General features: G+C 40.4%; 8 non-coding genes across 8 annotated transcripts; all 8 read left to right on the forward strand.

Moving 5' to 3' along the window:
- The first annotated feature begins 1,997 nt into the window (after positions 1-1,997).
- TRNAS-CGA (transfer RNA serine (anticodon CGA)) lies at positions 1,998-2,079 on the forward strand. The gene has a single exon. It is a non-coding gene; the product is annotated as a tRNA-Ser (tRNA).
- A 3,941-nt stretch (positions 2,080-6,020) lies between these two features.
- TRNAS-CGA (transfer RNA serine (anticodon CGA)) lies at positions 6,021-6,102 on the forward strand. The gene has a single exon. It is a non-coding gene; the product is annotated as a tRNA-Ser (tRNA).
- A 1,281-nt stretch (positions 6,103-7,383) lies between these two features.
- TRNAH-GUG (transfer RNA histidin (anticodon GUG)) lies at positions 7,384-7,455 on the forward strand. Its single transcript has one exon. It is a non-coding gene; the product is annotated as a tRNA-His (tRNA).
- A 2,587-nt stretch (positions 7,456-10,042) lies between these two features.
- On the forward strand, positions 10,043-10,124 carry TRNAS-CGA (transfer RNA serine (anticodon CGA)). Its single transcript has one exon. It is a non-coding gene; the product is annotated as a tRNA-Ser (tRNA).
- A 3,941-nt stretch (positions 10,125-14,065) lies between these two features.
- TRNAS-CGA (transfer RNA serine (anticodon CGA)) lies at positions 14,066-14,147 on the forward strand. The gene has a single exon. It is a non-coding gene; the product is annotated as a tRNA-Ser (tRNA).
- A 1,295-nt stretch (positions 14,148-15,442) lies between these two features.
- On the forward strand, positions 15,443-15,514 carry TRNAH-GUG (transfer RNA histidin (anticodon GUG)). Its single transcript has one exon. It is a non-coding gene; the product is annotated as a tRNA-His (tRNA).
- Positions 15,515-18,101: 2,587 nt separating this feature from the next.
- TRNAS-CGA (transfer RNA serine (anticodon CGA)) lies at positions 18,102-18,183 on the forward strand. The gene has a single exon. It is a non-coding gene; the product is annotated as a tRNA-Ser (tRNA).
- A 1,281-nt stretch (positions 18,184-19,464) lies between these two features.
- On the forward strand, positions 19,465-19,536 carry TRNAH-GUG (transfer RNA histidin (anticodon GUG)). Its single transcript has one exon. It is a non-coding gene; the product is annotated as a tRNA-His (tRNA).
- Positions 19,537-22,020: the final 2,484 nt, after the last annotated feature.

Consider the following 22,020-nt stretch of genomic DNA (forward strand, 5'->3'; position numbering starts at 1 on the left):
CTTATGTTTTACTTACATAGCATCATGCACCTAGGACTACCTAGGGCCTACCTTAGGTGTAAATTATATGTAATAAAAGGGGAGTTTAAGGCTTGGCAAGTAGGCTGGGACTCCCCGGGGATACCCCTGAGTCTATGCCCAGAACCATAACTCTGCCAGTCGAGTACTTACCTAAAAGCCGATAACTCACTTTTCTTCCATAGGCTAACATTGAGTGGTTTCACTTGGAAATTCTTCTAAGTGGTGTGGAGTTTTGGAACTTTAAAATATTCATCTAAAATCAGCCGAACAACGAATTCTGATTTACTCACCTGTTATCAGGAGAGACCTCAGTGCTGCATCTTGGAGCTCAGTACTGACCCTGAAAAGTAATTTTAACCGTACTTACCAGTAACTCGAATTTCCTTCCATGGGATATCATTGCCTGCTTTTTGCTGAAAATTTTCTAAGTGTCGATTTTTGAAACTTACAAATATTCTTTAAAAATCGTACCAACTGTGAAAACGTAATTGTTTACCTGTTTTAGATAGATGTCCCAGTACTGAGCCTAGGAGCCCAGCACTGGATTACAAAAGTAACGAGAACGTACTTTACCCGTAACTTTAATTTTCTTCCATAGGAAACCATTGACTGTTTTTCTGTGAAATTTCTTCTAAGTGTCGATTTTGCAAACATGTAAATATTCCTTAAAAATCGCCTGTATAACTTAAACGCAGTTTCTCAACTGCTTACAGGTGGTACAGTAGTGCTGGATCTAGGATCCAACACTGACCTAGAAAAAGTAACCATAACCCCACTTACCTGCTAAGTGAATTTCCTTCCATAGGATAACATTGGTAATTTGATCAGCAAAAGTTTCTAAGTGTCAACTTTTAAAATAGCAAAATATTGCTTAAAAATCACAACAGTAACTAAAACGAATTTACTCACTTGTTTCCAAGAACTGTCCCAGGACTGAATCTAGGATCCAGTCCTGGATTTAGAAAAGTAATCCTGAAAGTAATTAATTGCATATAACTTAAAATTCCCATTGAGCTCAATGTATTATTGTGATTCAAATTGTGTTGCCTATTGCAATAAACTGTAACTATGACCTGCAAAAGTCAATTGCCTATTGCAAAGTATTTAACTAAAGCATCTCATTCTGAGCAAGTATATTTTGATACCTATTGTTGGTTCTAAAATAAAACAACAATGTCTTTTGTATGCAAACCAATGGCCTAGAGTTCAGTTCTTGAGTGTGTGAGACCATTTGCTGACTGAGTGTGTACAACAAATGTTTTACACTGTACTCTGATACTGCCTTACTGCTCGGCAAGCTACCACTTTAGAGAGTAAGGTTATATCTAACTTTAGCCTCTGCCAAACCTCTGGGGACTGGGGACTCTGTGCACACTGTACCTATTTGGGAACAGTATATACAGAGCCACTTTCTCACAGTAGTGATAAAGTGATTAGAGTCCTAAGGCCAACATAAAGATACAGCAAAACGTGAGGTGAAAAGCAAAAAGGTTGCTGGTAGGCCACCTTAAGGATGCCAGGTCTACCAAAAACTGAACTAAGGATAACATGAGTAAAACATCAGGTTTCTCTACTGCATTTGGTGAGACAAGTGGGCCTTCTTTTATCTTCCATTCAAGCAATCTTTGACAGACCCCTTTATTATAGAGCTTTTCAAGGATTAAAGATAAGGCACTTACAATGGAGTCCCAAATACTCAGAGATGGTTGACTTCTGTAATATGGGTCGTAGACTAAAAGCAGCGCAAAAACAGAGTGCAACAGGGTCCAAAAAACTTGAGTGCCACAAGGGAGTTTGAATGCAAGCGTATCCTTTTACATATCCAGAGATGTACTCATGCAATTTTTGTTTTTAGGACAGAACGTGCATGATGAAAAAAACATTGTTTTTAAAAAGCGCATTGCAGAATATCAGTACTTTGATGTGGGAAAACTTCAAAACTTTCAAACAAAATATTTGTAGGCAGCTTACAGCAAGTTGTTGTGGCCGAGTGGTTAAGGCGATGGCCTCGAAATCCATTGGGGTATCCCCGCGCAGGTTCGAATCCTGCCAACAACGAGAATCTTTTTATTATCGGCTACAATTTCAGAAGTTAACCTTTAGTATTTCTTCCATTTCAGTTTTATAAATAGGTGGCTTATTTTTGTGTCACTATTGCCTCTCCACATATTTGTTATCGCTACCCCTTTCATGTCTTTGCTACACCTCATTCCTACTTTAGCACTGGAGTAAACGCTTCAAATTATTATACCGTTGCTCTCTCATTCATACCTGCGCATGCACTTGAAAGTTACTTTACCAATAAAAGACGCAAAGAGAAAAATAGAACAAAAGTGCTGGCTGGATTGGCAAACACACTTCATAAAACTGCATTTTCTTTTTTATTCTCCCCCGTGTTACATGCTTAACCTCCCCATGTGTAATTTCTCTTAACCTGCTGTCCCAGGAAGAGAATTTCATCTACTGGCTCTTTCTGTGTTTTTTTCCCTAGTCTGTCTTTCCCATTTCTTAGCTGTGTAACTGTTCCTTTACGCGCTCTATTTAAACGCCATCAATCTCATTTGAGCTCCTTGCTCCCGCTTCTGTTTTCTCCACCTCTCATACTGCCAGTTCTCTCTTTCTCTGTGGTTGGTGGCTACTTTCCTGAGCTTCCGAAGCCACGTGGTTCCTGCCTCTTGTTGTCAGACTTGAATTGGAAAAGGAACTATATTAACAAGCCTTTACCACTCACACACGGCGGAAGTTTATACTTTAATTCAGTGAGTTAAGAAAAGCGTGTTGTGGGTCCCCTACGAGCCATGGTGCTTGCTTCATCATGATTTGGCACCAGTCATTAGCCGCAGCTCTGCTAATGAGCCACTGAGGTCAGTTTCAATATTTACTCAAAAACATAACCATGCAGCCCACCCCTCAACTGTGTATTTATCTTGCTTTTCTGCTGTTCGTGTGATTAGCTGGGAGGAGCTCACGGCGACATCCTCCCTATAAAAGTGTAGATGGATCACTCTCTAACTCTTTCTTGCTTCACATACAAATGGCTTGAAAGGTGCAGGGAAGATGCAGGTCTAATAGACAGAATAGAAGGTCTGTGCCAGGTGGGTTTCTCTGCATTGGTGTCCCATCACAGGTCCGCAAGTGTAATGTGTGATCTTTGACTCCTGGCATTTCACAAGCAGGCGGCCAGGAAACGGTTTCAGCCTATCAACCACTGAGGAGACGCAGCCTCTGAATGAGGAATGAGGAAGCAATGAATACATCCAGCCTATCACAGGAACAGCCCTGAGTGTTCCGAATTATAAATTCTCCATGTCACTGTATGTCGTTGAGCCCAAGTAGCTCGCCGTGATCGTATAGTGGTTAGTACTCTGCGTTGTGGCCGCAGCAACCTCGGTTTGAATCCGAGTCACGGCATTGTGGTTGGCAATGTCACGGCAGTTGGGTGTTAATTTTACAGAATTAGCAAATGTACCAGTGGTTTTTGTAAAATGTCTATTAAAAACAGATCCTTTCAAATTTTTAAACCATCTAACAACAAATGATTTAAACTCGCATGATTATAAGCTGTAGCTATAATGTATTTACTTACATAAATTATCGTTCTTGAACCTATTGGGGGTGGAGGGGGAGCGGAGCTCACCCCCCAGGTGCAGTTGAGTGACCTGTGTTGTGGCTCTCTAGAGGGAAGGCACAAATTTTGCTGTCACCCAGCCCAATCCAGACGTGTATTGGGGCCAGGTTTCAGGCAAATAGAGCAGTAAGTGCAGAGACATGTTCACTCTCTAAAAGTGGCATTTCTAAAATAGTAAAGTTAAATCCAACCTCACCAGTAAGTAGGATTTTCAATAAATAAATAAAGCTACTCCTCTCCGATATGGAATTACCAAATAAAAAGTATAGGGGAATACACAGAGCTAACCTATGAGAGGGGTAGACCTCACAGTAGTGAAAAATGAAATAGACTGTTTGGTACTTACAGGACACGCGAACCACCAAAGTACATATCTTATGTTTTACTTACATAGCATCATGCACCTAGGACTACCTAGGGCCTACCTTAGGTGTAAATTATATGTAATAAAAGGGGAGTTTAAGGCTTGGCAAGTAGGCTGGGACTCCCCGGGGATACCCCTGAGTCTATGCCCAGAACCATAACTCTGCCAGTCGAGTACTTACCTAAAAGCCGATAACTCACTTTTCTTCCATAGGCTAACATTGAGTGGTTTCACTTGGAAATTCTTCTAAGTGGTGTGGAGTTTTGGAACTTTAAAATATTCATCTAAAATCAGCCGAACAACGAATTCTGATTTACTCACCTGTTATCAGGAGAGACCTCAGTGCTGCATCTTGGAGCTCAGTACTGACCCTGAAAAGTAATTTTAACCGTACTTACCAGTAACTCGAATTTCCTTCCATGGGATATCATTGCCTGCTTTTTGCTGAAAATTTTCTAAGTGTCGATTTTTGAAACTTACAAATATTCTTTAAAAATCGTACCAACTGTGAAAACGTAATTGTTTACCTGTTTTAGATAGATGTCCCAGTACTGAGCCTAGGAGCCCAGCACTGGATTACAAAAGTAACGAGAACGTACTTTACCCGTAACTTTAATTTTCTTCCATAGGAAACCATTGACTGTTTTTCTGTGAAATTTCTTCTAAGTGTCAATTTTGCAAACATGTAAATATTCCTTAAAAATCGCCTGTATAACTTAAACGCAGTTTCTCAACTGCTTACAGGTGGTACAGTAGTGCTGGATCTAGGATCCAACACTGACCTAGAAAAAGTAACCATAACCCCACTTACCTGCTAAGTGAATTTCCTTCCATAGGATAACATTGGTAATTTGATCAGCAAAAGTTTCTAAGTGTCAACTTTTAAAATAGCAAAATATTGCTTAAAAATCACAACAGTAACTAAAACGAATTTACTCACTTGTTTCCAAGAACTGTCCCAGGACTGAATCTAGGATCCAGTCCTGGATTTAGAAAAGTAATCCTGAAAGTAATTAATTGCATATAACTTAAAATTCCCATTGAGCTCAATGTATTATTGTGATTCAAATTGTGTTGCCTATTGCAATAAACTGTAACTATGACCTGCAAAAGTCAATTGCCTATTGCAAAGTATTTAACTAAAGCATCTCATTCTGAGCAAGTATATTTTGATACCTATTGTTGGTTCTAAAATAAAACAACAATGTCTTTTGTATGCAAACCAATGGCCTAGAGTTCAGTTCTTGAGTGTGTGAGACCATTTGCTGACTGAGTGTGTACAACAAATGTTTTACACTGTACTCTGATACTGCCTTACTGCTCGGCAAGCTACCACTTTAGAGAGTAAGGTTATATCTAACTTTAGCCTCTGCCAAACCTCTGGGGACTGGGGACTCTGTGCACACTGTACCTATTTGGGAACAGTATATACAGAGCCACTTTCTCACAGTAGTGATAAAGTGATTAGAGTCCTAAGGCCAACATAAAGATACAGCAAAACGTGAGGTGAAAAGCAAAAAGGTTGCTGGTAGGCCACCTTAAGGATGCCAGGTCTACCAAAAACTGAACTAAGGATAACATGAGTAAAACATCAGGTTTCTCTACTGCATTTGGTGAGACAAGTGGGCCTTCTTTTATCTTCCATTCAAGCAATCTTTGACAGACCCCTTTATTATAGAGCTTTTCAAGGATTAAAGATAAGGCACTTACAATGGAGTCCCAAATACTCAGAGATGGTTGACTTCTGTAATATGGGTCGTAGACTAAAAGCAGCGCAAAAACAGAGTGCAACAGGGTCCAAAAAACTTGAGTGCCACAAGGGAGTTTGAATGCAAGCGTATCCTTTTACATATCCAGAGATGTACTCATGCAATTTTTGTTTTTAGGACAGAACGTGCATGATGAAAAAAACATTGTTTTTAAAAAGCGCATTGCAGAATATCAGTACTTTGATGTGGGAAAACTTCAAAACTTTCAAACAAAATATTTGTAGGCAGCTTACAGCAAGTTGTTGTGGCCGAGTGGTTAAGGCGATGGCCTCGAAATCCATTGGGGTATCCCCGCGCAGGTTCGAATCCTGCCAACAACGAGAATCTTTTTATTATCGGCTACAATTTCAGAAGTTAACCTTTAGTATTTCTTCCATTTCAGTTTTATAAATAGGTGGCTTATTTTTGTGTCACTATTGCCTCTCCACATATTTGTTATCGCTACCCCTTTCATGTCTTTGCTACACCTCATTCCTACTTTAGCACTGGTGTAAACGCTTCAAATTATTATACCGTTGCTCTCTCATTCATACCTGCGCATGCACTTGAAAGTTACTTTACCAATAAAAGACGCAAAGAGAAAAATAGAACAAAAGTGCTGGCTGGATTGGCAAACACACTTCATAAAACTGCATTTTCTTTTTTATTCTCCCCCGTGTTACATGCTTAACCTCCCCATGTGTAATTTCTCTTAACCTGCTGTCCCAGGAAGAGAATTTCATCTACTGGCTCTTTCTGTGTTTTTTTCCCTAGTCTGTCTTTCCCATTTCTTAGCTGTGTAACTGTTCCTTTACGCGCTCTATTTAAACGCCATCAATCTCATTTGAGCTCCTTGCTCCCGCTTCTGTTTTCTCCACCTCTCATACTGCCAGTTCTCTCTTTCTCTGTGGTTGGTGGCTACTTTCCTGAGCTTCCGAAGCCACGTGGTTCCTGCCTCTTGTTGTCAGACTTGAATTGGAAAAGGAACTATATTAACAAGCCTTTACCACTCACACACGGCGGAAGTTTATACTTTAATTCAGTGAGCTAAGAAAAGCGTGTTGTGGGTCCCCTACGAGCCATGGTGCTTGCTTCATCATGATTTGGCACCAGTCATTAGCCGCAGCTCTGCTAATGAGCCACTGAGATCAGTTTCAATATTTACTCAAAAACATAACCATGCAGCCCACCCCTCAACTGTGTATTTATCTTGCTTTTCTGCTGTTCGTGTGATTAGCTGGGAGGAGCTCACGGCGACATCCTCCCTATAAAAGTGTAGATGGATCACTCTCTAACTCTTTCTTGCTTCACATACAAATGGCTTGAAAGGTGCAGGGAAGATGCAGGTCTAATAGACAGAATAGAAGGTCTGTGCCAGGTGGGTTTCTCTGCATTGGTGTCCCATCACAGGTCCGCAAGTGTAATGTGTGATCTTTGACTCCTGGCATTTCACAAGCAGGCGGCCAGGAAACGGTTTCAGCCTATCAACCACTGAGGAGACGCAGCCTCTGAATGAGGAATGAGGAAGCAATGAATACATCCAGCCTATCACAGGAACAGCCCTGAGTGTTCCGAATTATAAATTCTCCATGTCACTGTATATCGTTGAGCCCAAGTAGCTCGCCGTGATCGTATAGTGGTTAGTACTCTGCGTTGTGGCCGCAGCAACCTCGGTTCGAATCCGAGTCTCGGCATTGTGGTTGGCAATATCACGGCAGTTGGGTGTTAATTTTACAGAATTAGCAAATGTACCAGTGGTTTTTGTAAAATGTCTATTAAAAACAGATCCTTTCAAATATTTAAACCATCTAACAACAAATGATTTAAACTCGCATGATTATAAGCTGTAGCTATAATGTATTTACTTACATAAATTATCGTTCTTGAACCTATTGGGGGTGGAGGGGGAGCGGAGCTCACCCCCCAGGTGCCGTTGAGTGACCTGTGTTGTGGCTCTCTAGAGGGAAGGCACAAATTTTGCTGTCACCCAGCCCAATCCAGACGTGTATTGGGGCCAGGTTTCAGGCAAATAGAGCAGTAAGTGCAGAGACATGTTCACTCTCTAAAAGTGGCATTTCTAAAATAGTAAAGTTAAATCCAACCTCACCAGTAAGTAGGATTTTCAATAAATAAATAAAGCTACTCCTCTCCGATATGGAATTACCAAATAAAAAGTATAGGGGAATACACAGAGCTAACCTATGAGAGGGGTAGACCTCACAGTAGTGAAAAATGAAATAGACTGTTTGGTACTTACAGGACACGCGAACCACCAAAGTACATATCTTATGTTTTACTTACATAGCATCATGCACCTAGGACTACCTAGGGCCTACCTTAGGTGTAAATTATATGTAATAAAAGGGGAGTTTAAGGCTTGGCAAGTAGGCTGGGACTCCCCTGGGAGACCCCTGAGTCTATGCCCAGAACCATAACTCTGCCAGTCGAGTACTTACCTAAAAGCCGATAACTCACTTTTCTTCCATAGGCTAACATTGAGTGGTTTCACTTGGAAATTCTTCTAAGTGGTGTGGAGTTTTGGAACTTTAAAATATTCATCTAAAATCAGCCGAACAACGAATTCTGATTTACTCACCTGTTATCAGGAGAGACCTCAGTGCTGCATCTTGGAGCTCAGTACTGACCCTGAAAAGTAATTTTAACCGTACTTACCAGTAACTCGAATTTCCTTCCATGGGATATCATTGCCTGCTTTTTGCTGAAAATTTTCTAAGTGTCGATTTTTGAAACTTACAAATATTCTTTAAAAATCGTACCAACTGTGAAAACGTAATTGTTTACCTGTTTTAGATAGATGTCCCAGTACTGAGCCTAGGAGCCCAGCACTGGATTACAAAAGTAACGAGAACGTACTTTACCCGTAACTTGAATTTTCTTCCATAGGAAACCATTGACTGTTTTTCTGTGAAATTTCTTCTAAGTGTCGATTTTGCAAACATGTAAATATTCCTTAAAAATCGCCTGTATAACTTAAACGCAGTTTCTCAACTGCTTACAGGTGGTACAGTAGTGGTGGATCTAGGATCCAACACTGACCTAGAAAAAGTAACCATAACCCCACTTACCTGCTAAGTGAATTTCCTTCCATAGGATAACATTGGTAATTTGATCAGCAAAAGTTTCTAAGTGTCAACTTGTAAAATAGCAAAATATTGCTTAAAAATCACAACAGTAACTAAAACGAATGTACTCACTTGTTTCCAAGAACTGTCCCAGGACTGAATCTAGGATCCAGTCCTGGATTTAGAAAAGTAATCCTGAAAGTAATTAATTGCATATAACTTAAAATTCCCATTGAGCTCAATGTATTATTGTGATTCAAATTGTGTTGCCTATTGCAATAAACTGTAACTATGACCTGCAAAAGTCAATTGCCTATTGCAAAGTATTTAACTAAAGCATCTCATTCTGAGCAAGTATATTTTGATACCTATTGTTGGTTCTAAAATAAAACAACAATATCTTTTGTATGCAAACCAATGGCCTAGAGTTCAGTTCTTGAGTGTGTGAGACCATTTGCTGACTGAGTGTGTACAACAAATGTTTTACACTGTACTCTGATACTGCCTTACTGCTCGGCAAGCTACCACTTTAGAGAGTAAGGTTATATCTAACTTTAGCCTCTGCCAAACCTCTGGGGACTGGGGACTCTGTGCACACTGTACCTATTTGGGAACAGTATATACAGAGCCACTTTCTCACAGTAGTGATAAAGTGATTAGAGTCCTAAGGCCAACATAAAGATACAGCAAAACGTGAGGTGAAAAGCAAAAAGGTTGCTGGTAGGCCACCTTAAGGATGCCAGGTCTACCAAAAACTGAACTAAGGATAACATGAGTAAAACATCAGGTTTCTCTACTGCATTTGGTGAGACAAGTGGGCCTTCTTTTATCTTCCATTCAAGCAATCTTTGACAGACCCCTTTATTATAGAGCTTTTCAAGGATTAAAGATAAGGCACTTACAAAGGAGTCCCAAATACTCAGAGATGGTTGACTTCTGTAATATGGGTCGTAGACTAAAAGCAGCGCAAAAACAGAGTGCAACAGGGTCCAAAAACTTGAGTGCCACAAGGGAGTTTGAATGCAAGCGTATCCTTTTACAGATCCAGAGATGTACTCATGCAATTTTTGTTTTTAGGACAGAACGTGCATGATGAAAAAAACATTGTTTTTAAAAAGCGCATTGCAGAATATCAGTACTTTGATGTGGGAAAACTTCAAAACTTTCAAACAAAATATTTGTAGGCAGCTTACAGCAAGTTGTTGTGGCCGAGTGGTTAAGGCGTTGGACTCGAAATCCATTGGGGTATCCCCGCGCAGGTTCGAATCCTGCCAACAACGAGAATCTTTTTATTATCGGCTACAATTTCAGAAGTTAACCTTTAGTATTTCTTCCATTTCAGTTTTATAAATAGGTGGCTTATTTTTGTGTCACTATTGCCTCTCCACATATTTGTTATCGCTACCTCTTTCATTTCTTTGCTACACCTCATTCCTACTTTAGCACTGGTGTAAACGCTTCAAATTATTATACCGTTGCTCTCTCATTCATACCTGCGCATGCACTTGAAAGTTACTTTACCAATAAAAGACGCAAAGAGAGAAATAGAACAAAAGTGCTGGCTGGATTGGCAAACACACTTCATAAAACTGCATTTTCTTTTTTATTCTCCCCCGTGTTACATGCTTAACCTCCCCATGTGTAATTTCTCTTAACCTGCTGTCCCAGGAAGAGAATTTCATCTACTGGCTCTTTCTGTGTTTTTTTCCCTAGTCTGTCTTTCCCATTTCTTAGCTGTGTAACTGTTCCTTTACGCGCTCTATTTAAACGCCATCAATCTCATTTGAGCTCCTTGCTCCCGCTTCTGTTTTCTCCACCTCTCATACTGCCAGTTCTCTCTTTCTCTGTGGTTGGTGGCTACTTTCCTGAGCTTCCGAAGCCACGTGGTTCCTGCCTCTTGTTGTCAGACTTGAATTGGAAAAGGAACTATATTAACAAGCCTTTACCACTCACACACGGCGGAAGTTTATACTTTAATTCAGTGAGTTAAGAAAAGCGTGTTGTGGGTCCCCTACGAGCCATGGTGCTTGCTTCATCATGATTTGGCACCAGTCATTAGCCGCAGCTCTGCTAATGAGCCACTGAGGTCAGTTTCAATATTTACTCAAAAACATAACCATGCAGCCCACCCCTCAACTGTGTATTTATCTTGCTTTTCTGCTGTTCGTGTGATTAGCTGGGAGGAGCTCACGGCGACATCCTCCCTATAAAAGTGTAGATGGATCACTCTCTAACTCTTTCTTGCTTCACATACAAATGGCTTGAAAGGTGCAGGGAAGATGCAGGTCTAATAGACAGAATAGAAGGTCTGTGCCAGGTGGGTTTCTCTGCATTGGTGTCCCATCACAGGTCCGCAAGTGTAATGTGTGATCTTTGACTCCTGGCATTTCACAAGCAGGCGGCCAGGAAACGGTTTCAGCCTATCAACCACTGAGGAGACGCAGCCTCTGAATGAGGAATGAGGAAGCAATGAATACATCCAGCCTATCACAGGAACAGCCCTGAGTGTTCCGAATTATAAATTCTCCATGTCACTGTATGTCGTTGAGCCCAAGTAGCTCGCCGTGATCGTATAGTGGTTAGTACTCTGCGTTGTGGCCGCAGCAACCTCGGTTTGAATCCGAGTCACGGCATTGTGGTTGGCAATGTCACGGCAGTTGGGTGTTAATTTTACAGAATTAGCAAATGTACCAGTGGTTTTTGTAAAATGTCTATTAAAAACAGATCCTTTCAAATTTTTAAACCATCTAACAACAAATGATTTAAACTCGCATGATTATAAGCTGTAGCTATAATGTATTTACTTACATAAATTATCGTTCTTGAACCTATTGGGGGTGGAGGGGGAGCGGAGCTCACCCCCCAGGTGCAGTTGAGTGACCTGTGTTGTGGCTCTCTAGAGGGAAGGCACAAATTTTGCTGTCACCCAGCCCAATCCAGACGTGTATTGGGGCCAGGTTTCAGGCAAATAGAGCAGTAAGTGCAGAGACATGTTCACTCTCTAAAAGTGGCATTTCTAAAATAGTAAAGTTAAATCCAACCTCACCAGTAAGTAGGATTTTCAATAAATAAATAAAGCTACTCCTCTCCGATATGGAATTACCAAATAAAAAGTATAGGGGAATACACAGAGCTAACCTATGAGAGGGGTAGACCTCACAGTAGTGAAAAATGAAATAGACTGTTTGGTACTTACAGGACACGCGAACCACCAAAGTACATATCTTATGTTTTACTTACATAGCATCATGCACCTAGGACTACCTAGGGCCTACCTTAGGTGTAAATTATATGTAATAAAAGGGGAGTTTAAGGCTTGGCAAGTAGGCTGGGACTCCCCGGGGATACCCCTGAGTCTATGCCCAGAACCATAACTCTGCCAGTCGAGTACTTACCTAAAAGCCGATAACTCACTTTTCTTCCATAGGCTAACATTGAGTGGTTTCACTTGGAAATTCTTCTAAGTGGTGTGGAGTTTTGGAACTTTAAAATATTCATCTAAAATCAGCCGAACAACGAATTCTGATTTACTCACCTGTTATCAGGAGAGACCTCAGTGCTGCATCTTGGAGCTCAGTACTGACCCTGAAAAGTAATTTTAACCGTACTTACCAGTAACTCGAATTTCCTTCCATGGGATATCATTGCCTGCTTTTTGCTGAAAATTTTCTAAGTGTCGATTTTTGAAACTTACAAATATTCTTTAAAAATCGTACCAACTGTGAAAACGTAATTGTTTACCTGTTTTAGATAGATGTCCCAGTACTGAGCCTAGGAGCCCAGCACTGGATTACAAAAGTAACGAGAACGTACTTTACCCGTAACTTGAATTTTCTTCCATAGGAAACCATTGACTGTTTTTCTGTGAAATTTCTTCTAAGTGTCGATTTTGCAAACATGTAAATATTCCTTAAAAATCGCCTGTATAACTTAAACGCAGTTTCTCAACTGCTTACAGGTGGTACAGTAGTGCTGGATCTAGGATCCAACACTGACCTAGAAAAAGGAACCATAACCCCACTTACCTGCTAAGTGAATTTCCTTCCATAGGATAACATTGGTAATTTGATCAGCAAAAGTTTCTAAGTGTCAACTTGTAAAATAGCAAAATATTGCTTAAAAATCACAACAGTAACTAAAACGAATTTACTCACTTGTTTCCAAGAACTGTCCCAGGACTGAATCTAGGATCCAGTCCTGGATTTAGGAAAGTAATCCTGAAAGTAATTAATTGCATATAACTTAAAATTCCCATTGAGCTCAATGTATTATTGTGATTCAAATTGTGTTGCCTATTGCAATAAACTGTAACTATGACCTGCAAAAGTCAATTGCCTATTGCAAAGTATTTAACTAAAGCATCTCATTCTGAGAAAGTATATTTTGATACCTATTGTTGGTTCTAAAATAAAACAACAATATCTTTTGTATGCAAACCAATGGCCTAGAGTTCAGTTCTTGAGTGTGTGAGACCATTTGCTGACTGAGTGTGTACAACAAATGTTTTACACTGTACTCTGATACTGCCTTACTGCTCGGCAAGCTACCACTTTAGAGAGTAAGGTTATATCTAACTTTAGCCTCTGCCAAACCTCTGGGGACTGGGGACTCTGTGCACACTGTACCTATTTGGGAACAGTATATACAGAGCCACTTTCTCACAGTAGTGATAAAGTGATTAGAGTCCTAAGGCCAACATAAAGATACAGCAAAACGTGAGGTGAAAAGCAAAAAGGTTGCTGGTAGGCCACCTTAAGGATGCCAGGTCTACCAAAAACTGAACTAAGGATAACATGAGTAAAACATCAGGTTTCTCTACTGCATTTGGTGAGACAAGTGGGCCTTCTTTTATCTTCCATTCAAGCAATCTTTGACAGACCCCTTTATTATAGAGCTTTTCAAGGATTAAAGATAAGGCACTTACAAAGGAGTCCCAAATACTCAGAGATGGTTGACTTCTGTAATATGGGTCGTAGACTAAAAGCAGCGCAAAAACAGAGTGCAACAGGGTCCAAAAAACTTGAGTGCCACAAGGGAGTTTGAATGCAAGCGTATCCTTTTACAGATCCAGAGATGTACTCATGCAATTTTTGTTTTTAGGACAGAACGTGCATGATGAAAAAAACATTGTTTTTCAAAAGCGCATTGCAGAATATCAGTACTTTGATGTGGGAAAACTTCAAAACTTTCAAACAAAATATTTGTAGGCAGCTTACAGCAAGTTGTTGTGGCCGAGTGGTTAAGGCGATGGACTCGAAATCCATTGGGGTATCCCCGCACAGGTTCGAATCCTGCCAACAACGAGAATCTTTTTATTATCGGCTACAATTTCAGAAGTTAACCTTTAGTATTTCTTCCATTTCAGTTTTATAAATAGGTGGCTTATTTTTGTGTCACTATTGCCTCTCCACATATTTGTTATCACTACCTCTTTCATTTCTTTGCTACACCTCATTCCTACTTTAGCACTGGTGTAAACGCTTCAAATTATTATACCGTTGCTCTCTCATTCATACCTGCGCATGCACTTGAAAGTTACTTTACCAATAAAAGACGCAAAGAGAGAAATAGAACAAAAGTGCTGGCTGGATTGGCAAACACACTTCATAAAACTGCATTTTCTTTTTTATTCTCCCACGTGTTACATGCTTAACCTCCCCATGTGTAATTTCTCTTAACCTGCTGTCCCAGGAAGAGAATTTCATCTACAGGCTCTTTCTGTGTTTTTTTCCCTAGTCTGTCTTTCCCATTTCTTAGCTGTGTAACTGTTCCTTTACGCGCTCTATTTAAACGCCATCAATCTCATTTGAGCTCCTTGCTCCCGCTTCTGTTTTCTCCACCTCTCATACTGCCAGTTCTCTCTTTCTCTGTGGTTGGTGGCTACTTTCCTGAGCTTCCGAAGCCACGTGGTTCCTGACTCTTGTTGTCAGACTTGAATTGGAAAAGGAACCATATTAACAAGCCTTTACCACTCACACACGGCGGAAGTTTATACTTTAATTCAGTGAGCTAAGAAAAGCGTGTTGTGGGTCCCCTACGAGCCATGGTGCTTGCTTCATCATGATTTGGCACCAGTCATTAGCCGCAGCTCTGCTAATGAGCCACTGAGGTCAGTTTCAATATTTACTCAAAAACATAAACATGCAGCCCACCCCTCAACTGTGTATTTATCTTGCTTTTCTGCTGTTCGTGTGATTAGCTGGGAGGAGCTCACGGCGACATCCTCCCTATAAAAGTGTAGATGGATCACTCTCTAACTCTTTCTTGCTTCACATACAAATGGCTTGAAAGGTGCAGGGAAGATGCAGGTCTAATAGACAGAATAGAAGGTCTGTGCCAGGTGGGTTTCTCTGCATTGGTGTCCCATCACAGGTCCGCAAGTGTAATGTGTGATCTTCGACTCCTGGCATTTCACAAGCAGGCGGCCAGGAAACGGTTTCAGCCTATCAACCACTGAGGAGACGCAGCCTCTGAATGAGGAATGAGGAATGAGGAATGAGGAAGCAATGAATATATCCAGCCTATCACAGGAACAGCCCTGAGTGTTCCGAATTATAAATTCTCCATGTCACTGTATGTCGTTGAGCCCAAGTAGCTCGCCGTGATCGTATAGTGGTTAGTACTCTGCGTTGTGGCCGCAGCAACCTTGGTTCGAATCCGAGTCACGGCATTGTGGTTGGCAATGTCACGGCAGTTGGGTGTTAATTTTACAGAATTAGCAAATGTACCAGTGGTTTTTGTAAAATGTCTATTAAAACAGATCCTTTCAAATATTTAAACCATCTAACAACAAATGATTTAAACTCGCATGATTATAAGCTGTAGCTATAATGTATTTACTTACATAAATTATCGTTCTTGAACCTATTGGGGGTGGAGGGGGAGCGGAGCTCACCCCCCAGGTGCAGTTGAGTGACCTGTGTTGTGGCTCTCTAGAGGGAAGGCACAAATTTTGCTGTCACCCAGCCCAATCCAGACGTGTATTGGGGCCAGGTTTCAGGCAAATAGAGCAGTAAGTGCAGAGAAATGTTCACTCTCTAAAAGTGGCATTTCTAAAATAGTAAAGTTAAATCCAACCTCACCAGTAAGTAGGATTTTCAATAAATAAATAAAGCTACTCCTCTCCGATATGGAATTACCAAATAAAAAGTATAGGGGAATACACAGAGCTAACCTATGAGAGGGGTAGACCTCACAGTAGTGAAAAATGAAATAGACTGTTTGGTACTTACAGGACACGCGAACCACCAAAGTACATATCTTATTTTTTACTTACATAGCATCATGCACCTAGGACTACCTAGGGCCTACCTTAGGTGTAAATTATATGTAATAAAAGGGGAGTTTAAGGCTTGGCAAGTAGGCTGGGACTCACCTGGGAGACCCCTGAGTCTATGCCCAGAACCATAACTCTGCCAGTCGAGTACTTACCTAAAAGCCGATAACTCACTTTTCTTCCATAGGCTAAAATTTCGTTGTTTCACTTGGAAATTCTTCTAAGTGGTGTGGAGTTTTGGAACATTAAAATATTCATCTAAAATCAGCCGAACAACGAATTCTGATTTACTCACCTGTTATCAGGAGAGACCTCAGTGCTGCATCTTGGAGCTCAGTACTGACCCTGAAAAGTAATTTTAACCGTACTTACCAGTAACTCGAATTTCCTTCCATGGGATATCATTGCCTGCTTTTTGCTGAAAATTTTCTAAGTGTCGATTTTTGAAACTTACAAATATTCTTTAAAAATCGTACCAACTGTGAAAACGTAATTGTTTACCTGTTTTAGATAGATGTCCCAGTACTGAGCCTAGGAGCCCAGCACTGGATTACAAAAGTAACGAGAATGTACTTTACCCGTAACTTGAATTTTCTTCCATAGGAAACCATTGACTGTTTTTCTGTGAAATTTCTTCTAAGTGTCGATTTTGCAAACATGTAAATATTCCTTAAAAATCGCCTGTATAACTTAAACGCAGTTTCTCACCTGCTTACAGGTGGTACAGTAGTGGTGGATCTAGGATCCAACACTGACCTAGAAAAAGGAACCATAACCCCACTTACCTGCTAAGTGAATTTCCTTCCATAGGATAACATTGGTAATTTGATCAGCAAAAGTTTCTAAGTGTCAACTTGTAAAATAGCAAAATATTGCTTAAAAATCACAACAGTAACTAAAACGAATTTACTCACTTGTTTCCAAGAACTGTCCCAGGACTGAATCTAGGATCCAGTCCTGGATTTAGGAAAGTAATCCTGAAAGTAATTAATTGCATATAACTTAAAATTCCCATTGAGCTCAATGTATTATTGTGATTCAAATTGTGTTGCCTATTGCAATAAACTGTAACTATGACCTGCAAAAGTCAATTGCCTATTGCAAAGTATTTAACTAAAGCATCTCATTCTGAGAAAGTATATTTTGATACCTATTGTTGGTTCTAAAATAAAACAACAATATCTTTTGTATGCAAACCAATGGCCTAGAGTTCAGTTCTTGAGTGTGTAAGACCATTTGCTGACTGAGTGTGTACAACAAATGTTTTACACTGTACTCTGATACTGCCTTACTGCTCGGCAAGCTACCACTTTAGAGAGTAAGGTTATATCTAACTTTAGCCTCTGCCAAACCTCTGGGGACTGGGGACTCTGTGCACACTGTACCTATTTGGGAACAGTATATACAGAGCCACTTTCTTACAGTAGTGATAAAGTGATTAGAGTCCTAAGGCCAACATAAAGATACAGCAAAACGTGAGGTGAAAAGCAAAAAGGTTGCTGGTAGGCCACCTTAAGGATGCCAGGTCTACCAAAAACTGAACTAAGGATAACATGAGTAAAACATCAGGTTTCTCTACTGCATTTGGTGAGACAAGTGGGCCTTCTTTTATCTTCCATTCAAGCAATCTTTGACAGACCCCTTTATTATAGAGCTTTTCAAGGATTAAAGATAAGGCACTTACAAAGGAGTCCCAAATACTCAGAGATGGTTGACTTCTGTAATATGGGTCGTAGACTAAAAGCAGCGCAAAAACAGAGTGCAACAGGGTCCAAAAAACTTGAGTGCCACAAGGGAGTTTGAATGCAAGCGTATCCTTTTACAGATCCAGAGATGTACTCATGCAATTTTTGTTTTTAGGACAGAACGTGCATGATGAAAAAAACATTGTTTTTAAAAAGCGCATTGCAGAATATCAGTACTTTGATGTGGGAAAACTTCAAAACTTTCAAACAAAATATTTGTAGGCAGCTTACAGCAAGTTGTTGTGGCCGAGTGGTTAAGGCGTTGGACTCGAAATCCATTGGGGTATCCCCGCGCAGGTTCGAATCCTGCTAACAACGAGAATCTTTTTATTATCGGCTACAATTTCAGAAGTTAACCTTTAGTATTTCTTCCATTTCAGTTTTATAAATAGGTGGCTTATTTTTGTGTCACTAGTGCCTCTCCACATATTTGTTATCGCTACCTCTTTCATTTCTTTGCTACACCTCATTCCTACTTTAGCACTGGTGTAAACGCTTCAAATTATTATACCGTTGCTCTCTCATTCATACCTGCGCATGCACTTGAAAGTTACTTTACCAATAAAAGACGCAAAGAGAGAAATAGAACAAAAGTGCTGGCTGGATTGGCAAACACACTTCATAAAACTGCATTTTCTTTTTTATTCTCCCCCGTGTTACATGCTTAACCTCCCCATGTGTAATTTCTCTTAACCTGCTGTCCCAGGAAGAGAATTTCATCTACTGGCTCTTTCTGTGTTTTTTTCCCTAGTCTGTCTTTCCCATTTCTTAGCTGTGTAACTGTTCCTTTGCGCGCTCTATTTAAACGCCATCAATCTCATTTGAGCTCCTTGCTCCCGCTTCTGTTTTCTCCACCTCTCATACTGCCAGTTCTCTCTTTCTCTGTGGTTGGTGGCTACTTTCCTGAGCTTCCGAAGCCACGTGGTTCCTGCCTCTTGTTGTCAGACTTGAATTGGAAAAGGAACTATATTAACAAGCCTTTACCACTCACACACGGCGGAAGTTTATACTTTAATTCAGTGAGCTAAGAAAAGCGTGTTGTGGGTCCCCTACGAGCCATGGTGCTTGCTTCATCATGATTTGGCACCAGTCATTAGCCGCAGCTCTGCTAATGAGCCACTGAGGTCAGTTTCAATATTTACTCAAAAACATAACCATGCAGCCCACCCCTCAACTGTGTATTTATCTTGTTTTTCTGCTGTTCGTGTGATTAGCTGGGAGGAGCTCACGGCGACATCCTCCCTATAAAAGTGTAGATGGATCACTCTCTAACTCTTTCTTGCTACACATACAAATGGCTTGAAAGGTGCAGGGAAGATGCAGGTCTAATAGACAGAATAGAAGGTCTGTGCCAGGTGGGTTTCTCTGCATTGGTGTCCCATCACAGGTCCGCAAGTGTAATGTGTGATCTTTGACTCCTGGCATTTCACAAGCAGGCGGCCAGGAAACGGTTTCAGCCTATCAACCACTGAGGAGACGCAGCCTCTGAATGAGGAATGAGGAAGAAATGAATACATCCAGCCTATCACAGGAACAGCCCTGAGTGTTCCGAATTATAAATTCTCCATGTCACTGTATGTCGTTGAGCCCAAGTAGCTAGCCGTGATCGTATAGTGGTTAGTACTCTGCGTTGTGGCCGCAGCAACCTCGGTTCGAATCCGAGTCACGGCATTGTGGTTGGCAATGTCACGGCAGTTGGGTGTTAATTTTACAGAATTAGCAAATGTACCAGTGGTTTTTGTAAAATGTCTATTAAAAACAGATCCTTTCAAATATTTAAACCATCTAACAACAAATGATTTAAACTCGCATGATTATAAGCTGTAGCTATAATGTATTTACTTACATAAATTATCGTTCTTGAACCTATTGGGGGTGGAGGGGGAGCGGAGCTCACCCCCCAGGTGCAGTTGAGTGACCTGTGTTGTGGCTCTCTAGAGGGAAGGCACAAATTTTGCTGTCACCCAGCCCAATCCAGACGTGTATTGGGGCCAGGTTTCAGGCAAATAGAGCAGTAAGTGCAGAGACATGTTCACTCTCTAAAAGTGGCATTTCTAAAATAGTAAAGTTAAATCCAACCTCACCAGTAAGTAGGATTTTCAATAAATAAATAAAGCTACTCCTCTCCGATATGGAATTACCAAATAAAAAGTATAGGGGAATACACAGAGCTAACCTATGAGAGGGGAAGACCTCACAGTAGTGAAAAATGAAATAGACTGTTTGGTACTTACAGGACACGCGAACCACCAAAGTACATATCTTATGTTTTACTTACATAGCATCATGCACCTAGGACTACCTAGGGCCTACCTTAGGTGTAAATTATATGTAATAAAAGGGGAGTTTAAGGCTTGGCAAGTAGGCTGGGACTCCCCTGGGAGACCCCTGAGTCTATGCCCAGAACCATAACTCTGCCAGTCGAGTACTTACCTAAAAGCCGATAACTCACTTTTCTTCCATAGGCTAACATTGAGTGGTTTCACTTGGAAATTCTTCTAAGTGGTGTGGAGTTTTGGAACTTTAAAATATTCATCTAAAATCAGCCGAACAACGAATTCTGATTTACTCACCTGTTATCAGGAGAGACCTCAGTGCTGCATCTTGGAGCTCAGTACTGACCCTGAAAAGTAATTTTAACCGTACTTACCAGTAACTCGAATTTCCTTCCATGGGATATCATTGCCTGCTTTTTGCTGAAAATTTTCTAAGTGTCGATTTTTGAAACTTACAAATATTCTTTAAAAATCGTACCAACTGTGAAAACGTAATTGTTTACCTGTTTTAGATAGATGTCCCAGTACTGAGCCTAGGAGCCCAGCACTGGATTACAAAAGTAACGAGAACGTACTTTACCCGTAACTTGAATTTTCTTCCATAGGAAACCATTGACTGTTTTTCTGTGAAATTTCTTCTAAGTGTCGATTTTGCAAACATGTAAATATTCCTTAAAAATCGCCTGTATAACTTAAACGCAGTTTCTCACCTGCTTACAGGTGGTACAGTAGTGCTGGATCTAGGATCCAACACTGACCTAGAAAAAGGAACCATAACCCCACTTACCTGCTAAGTGAATTTCCTTCCATAGGATAACATTGGTAATTTGATCAGCAAAAGTTTCTAAGTGTCAACTTGTAAAATAGCAAAATATTGCTTAAAAATCACAACAGTAACTAAAACGAATGTACTCACTTGTTTCCAAGAACTGTCCCAGGACTGAATCTAGGATCCAGTCCTGGATTTAGAAAAGTAATCCTGAAAGTAATTAATTGCATATAACTTAAAATTCCCATTGAGCTCAATGTATTATTGTGATTCAAATTGTGTTGCCTATTGCAATAAACTGTAACTATGACCTGCAAAAGTCAATTGCCTATTGCAAAGTATTTAACTAAAGCATCTCATTCTGAGCAAGTATATTTTGATACCTATTGTTGGTTCTAAAATAAAACAACAATATCTTTTGTATGCAAACCAATGGCCTAGAGTTCAGTTCTTGAGTGTGTGAGACCATTTGCTGACTGAGTGTGTACAACAAATGTTTTACACTGTACTCTGATACTGCCTTACTGCTCGGCAAGCTACCACTTTAGAGAGTAAGGTTATATCTAACTTTAGCCTCTGCCAAACCTCTGGGGACTGGGGACTCTGTGCACACTGTACCTATTTGGGAACAGTATATACAGAGCCACTTTCTCACAGTAGTGATAAAGTGATTAGAGTCCTAAGGCCAACATAAAGATACAGCAAAACGTGAGGTGAAAAGCAAAAAGGTTGCTGGTAGGCCACCTTAAGGATGCCAGGTCTACCAAAAACTGAACTAAGGATAACATGAGTAAAACATCAGGTTTCTCTACTGCATTTGGTGAGACAAGTGGGCCTTCTTTTATCTTCCATTCAAGCAATCTTTGACAGACCCCTTTATTATAGAGCTTTTCAAGGATTAAAGATAAGGCACTTACAAAGGAGTCCCAAATACTCAGAGATGGTTGACTTCTGTAATATGGGTCGTAGACTAAAAGCAGCGCAAAAACAGAGTGCAACAGGGTCCAAAAACTTGAGTGCCACAAGGGAGTTTGAATGCAAGCGTATCCTTTTACAGATCCAGAGATGTACTCATGCAATTTTTGTTTTTAGGACAGAACGTGCATGATG

This window comes from Triturus cristatus, chromosome 12 (assembly GCF_964204655.1).
Source record: "Triturus cristatus chromosome 12, aTriCri1.1, whole genome shotgun sequence".
Classification (NCBI taxonomy): Eukaryota; Metazoa; Chordata; class Amphibia; order Caudata; family Salamandridae; genus Triturus; species Triturus cristatus.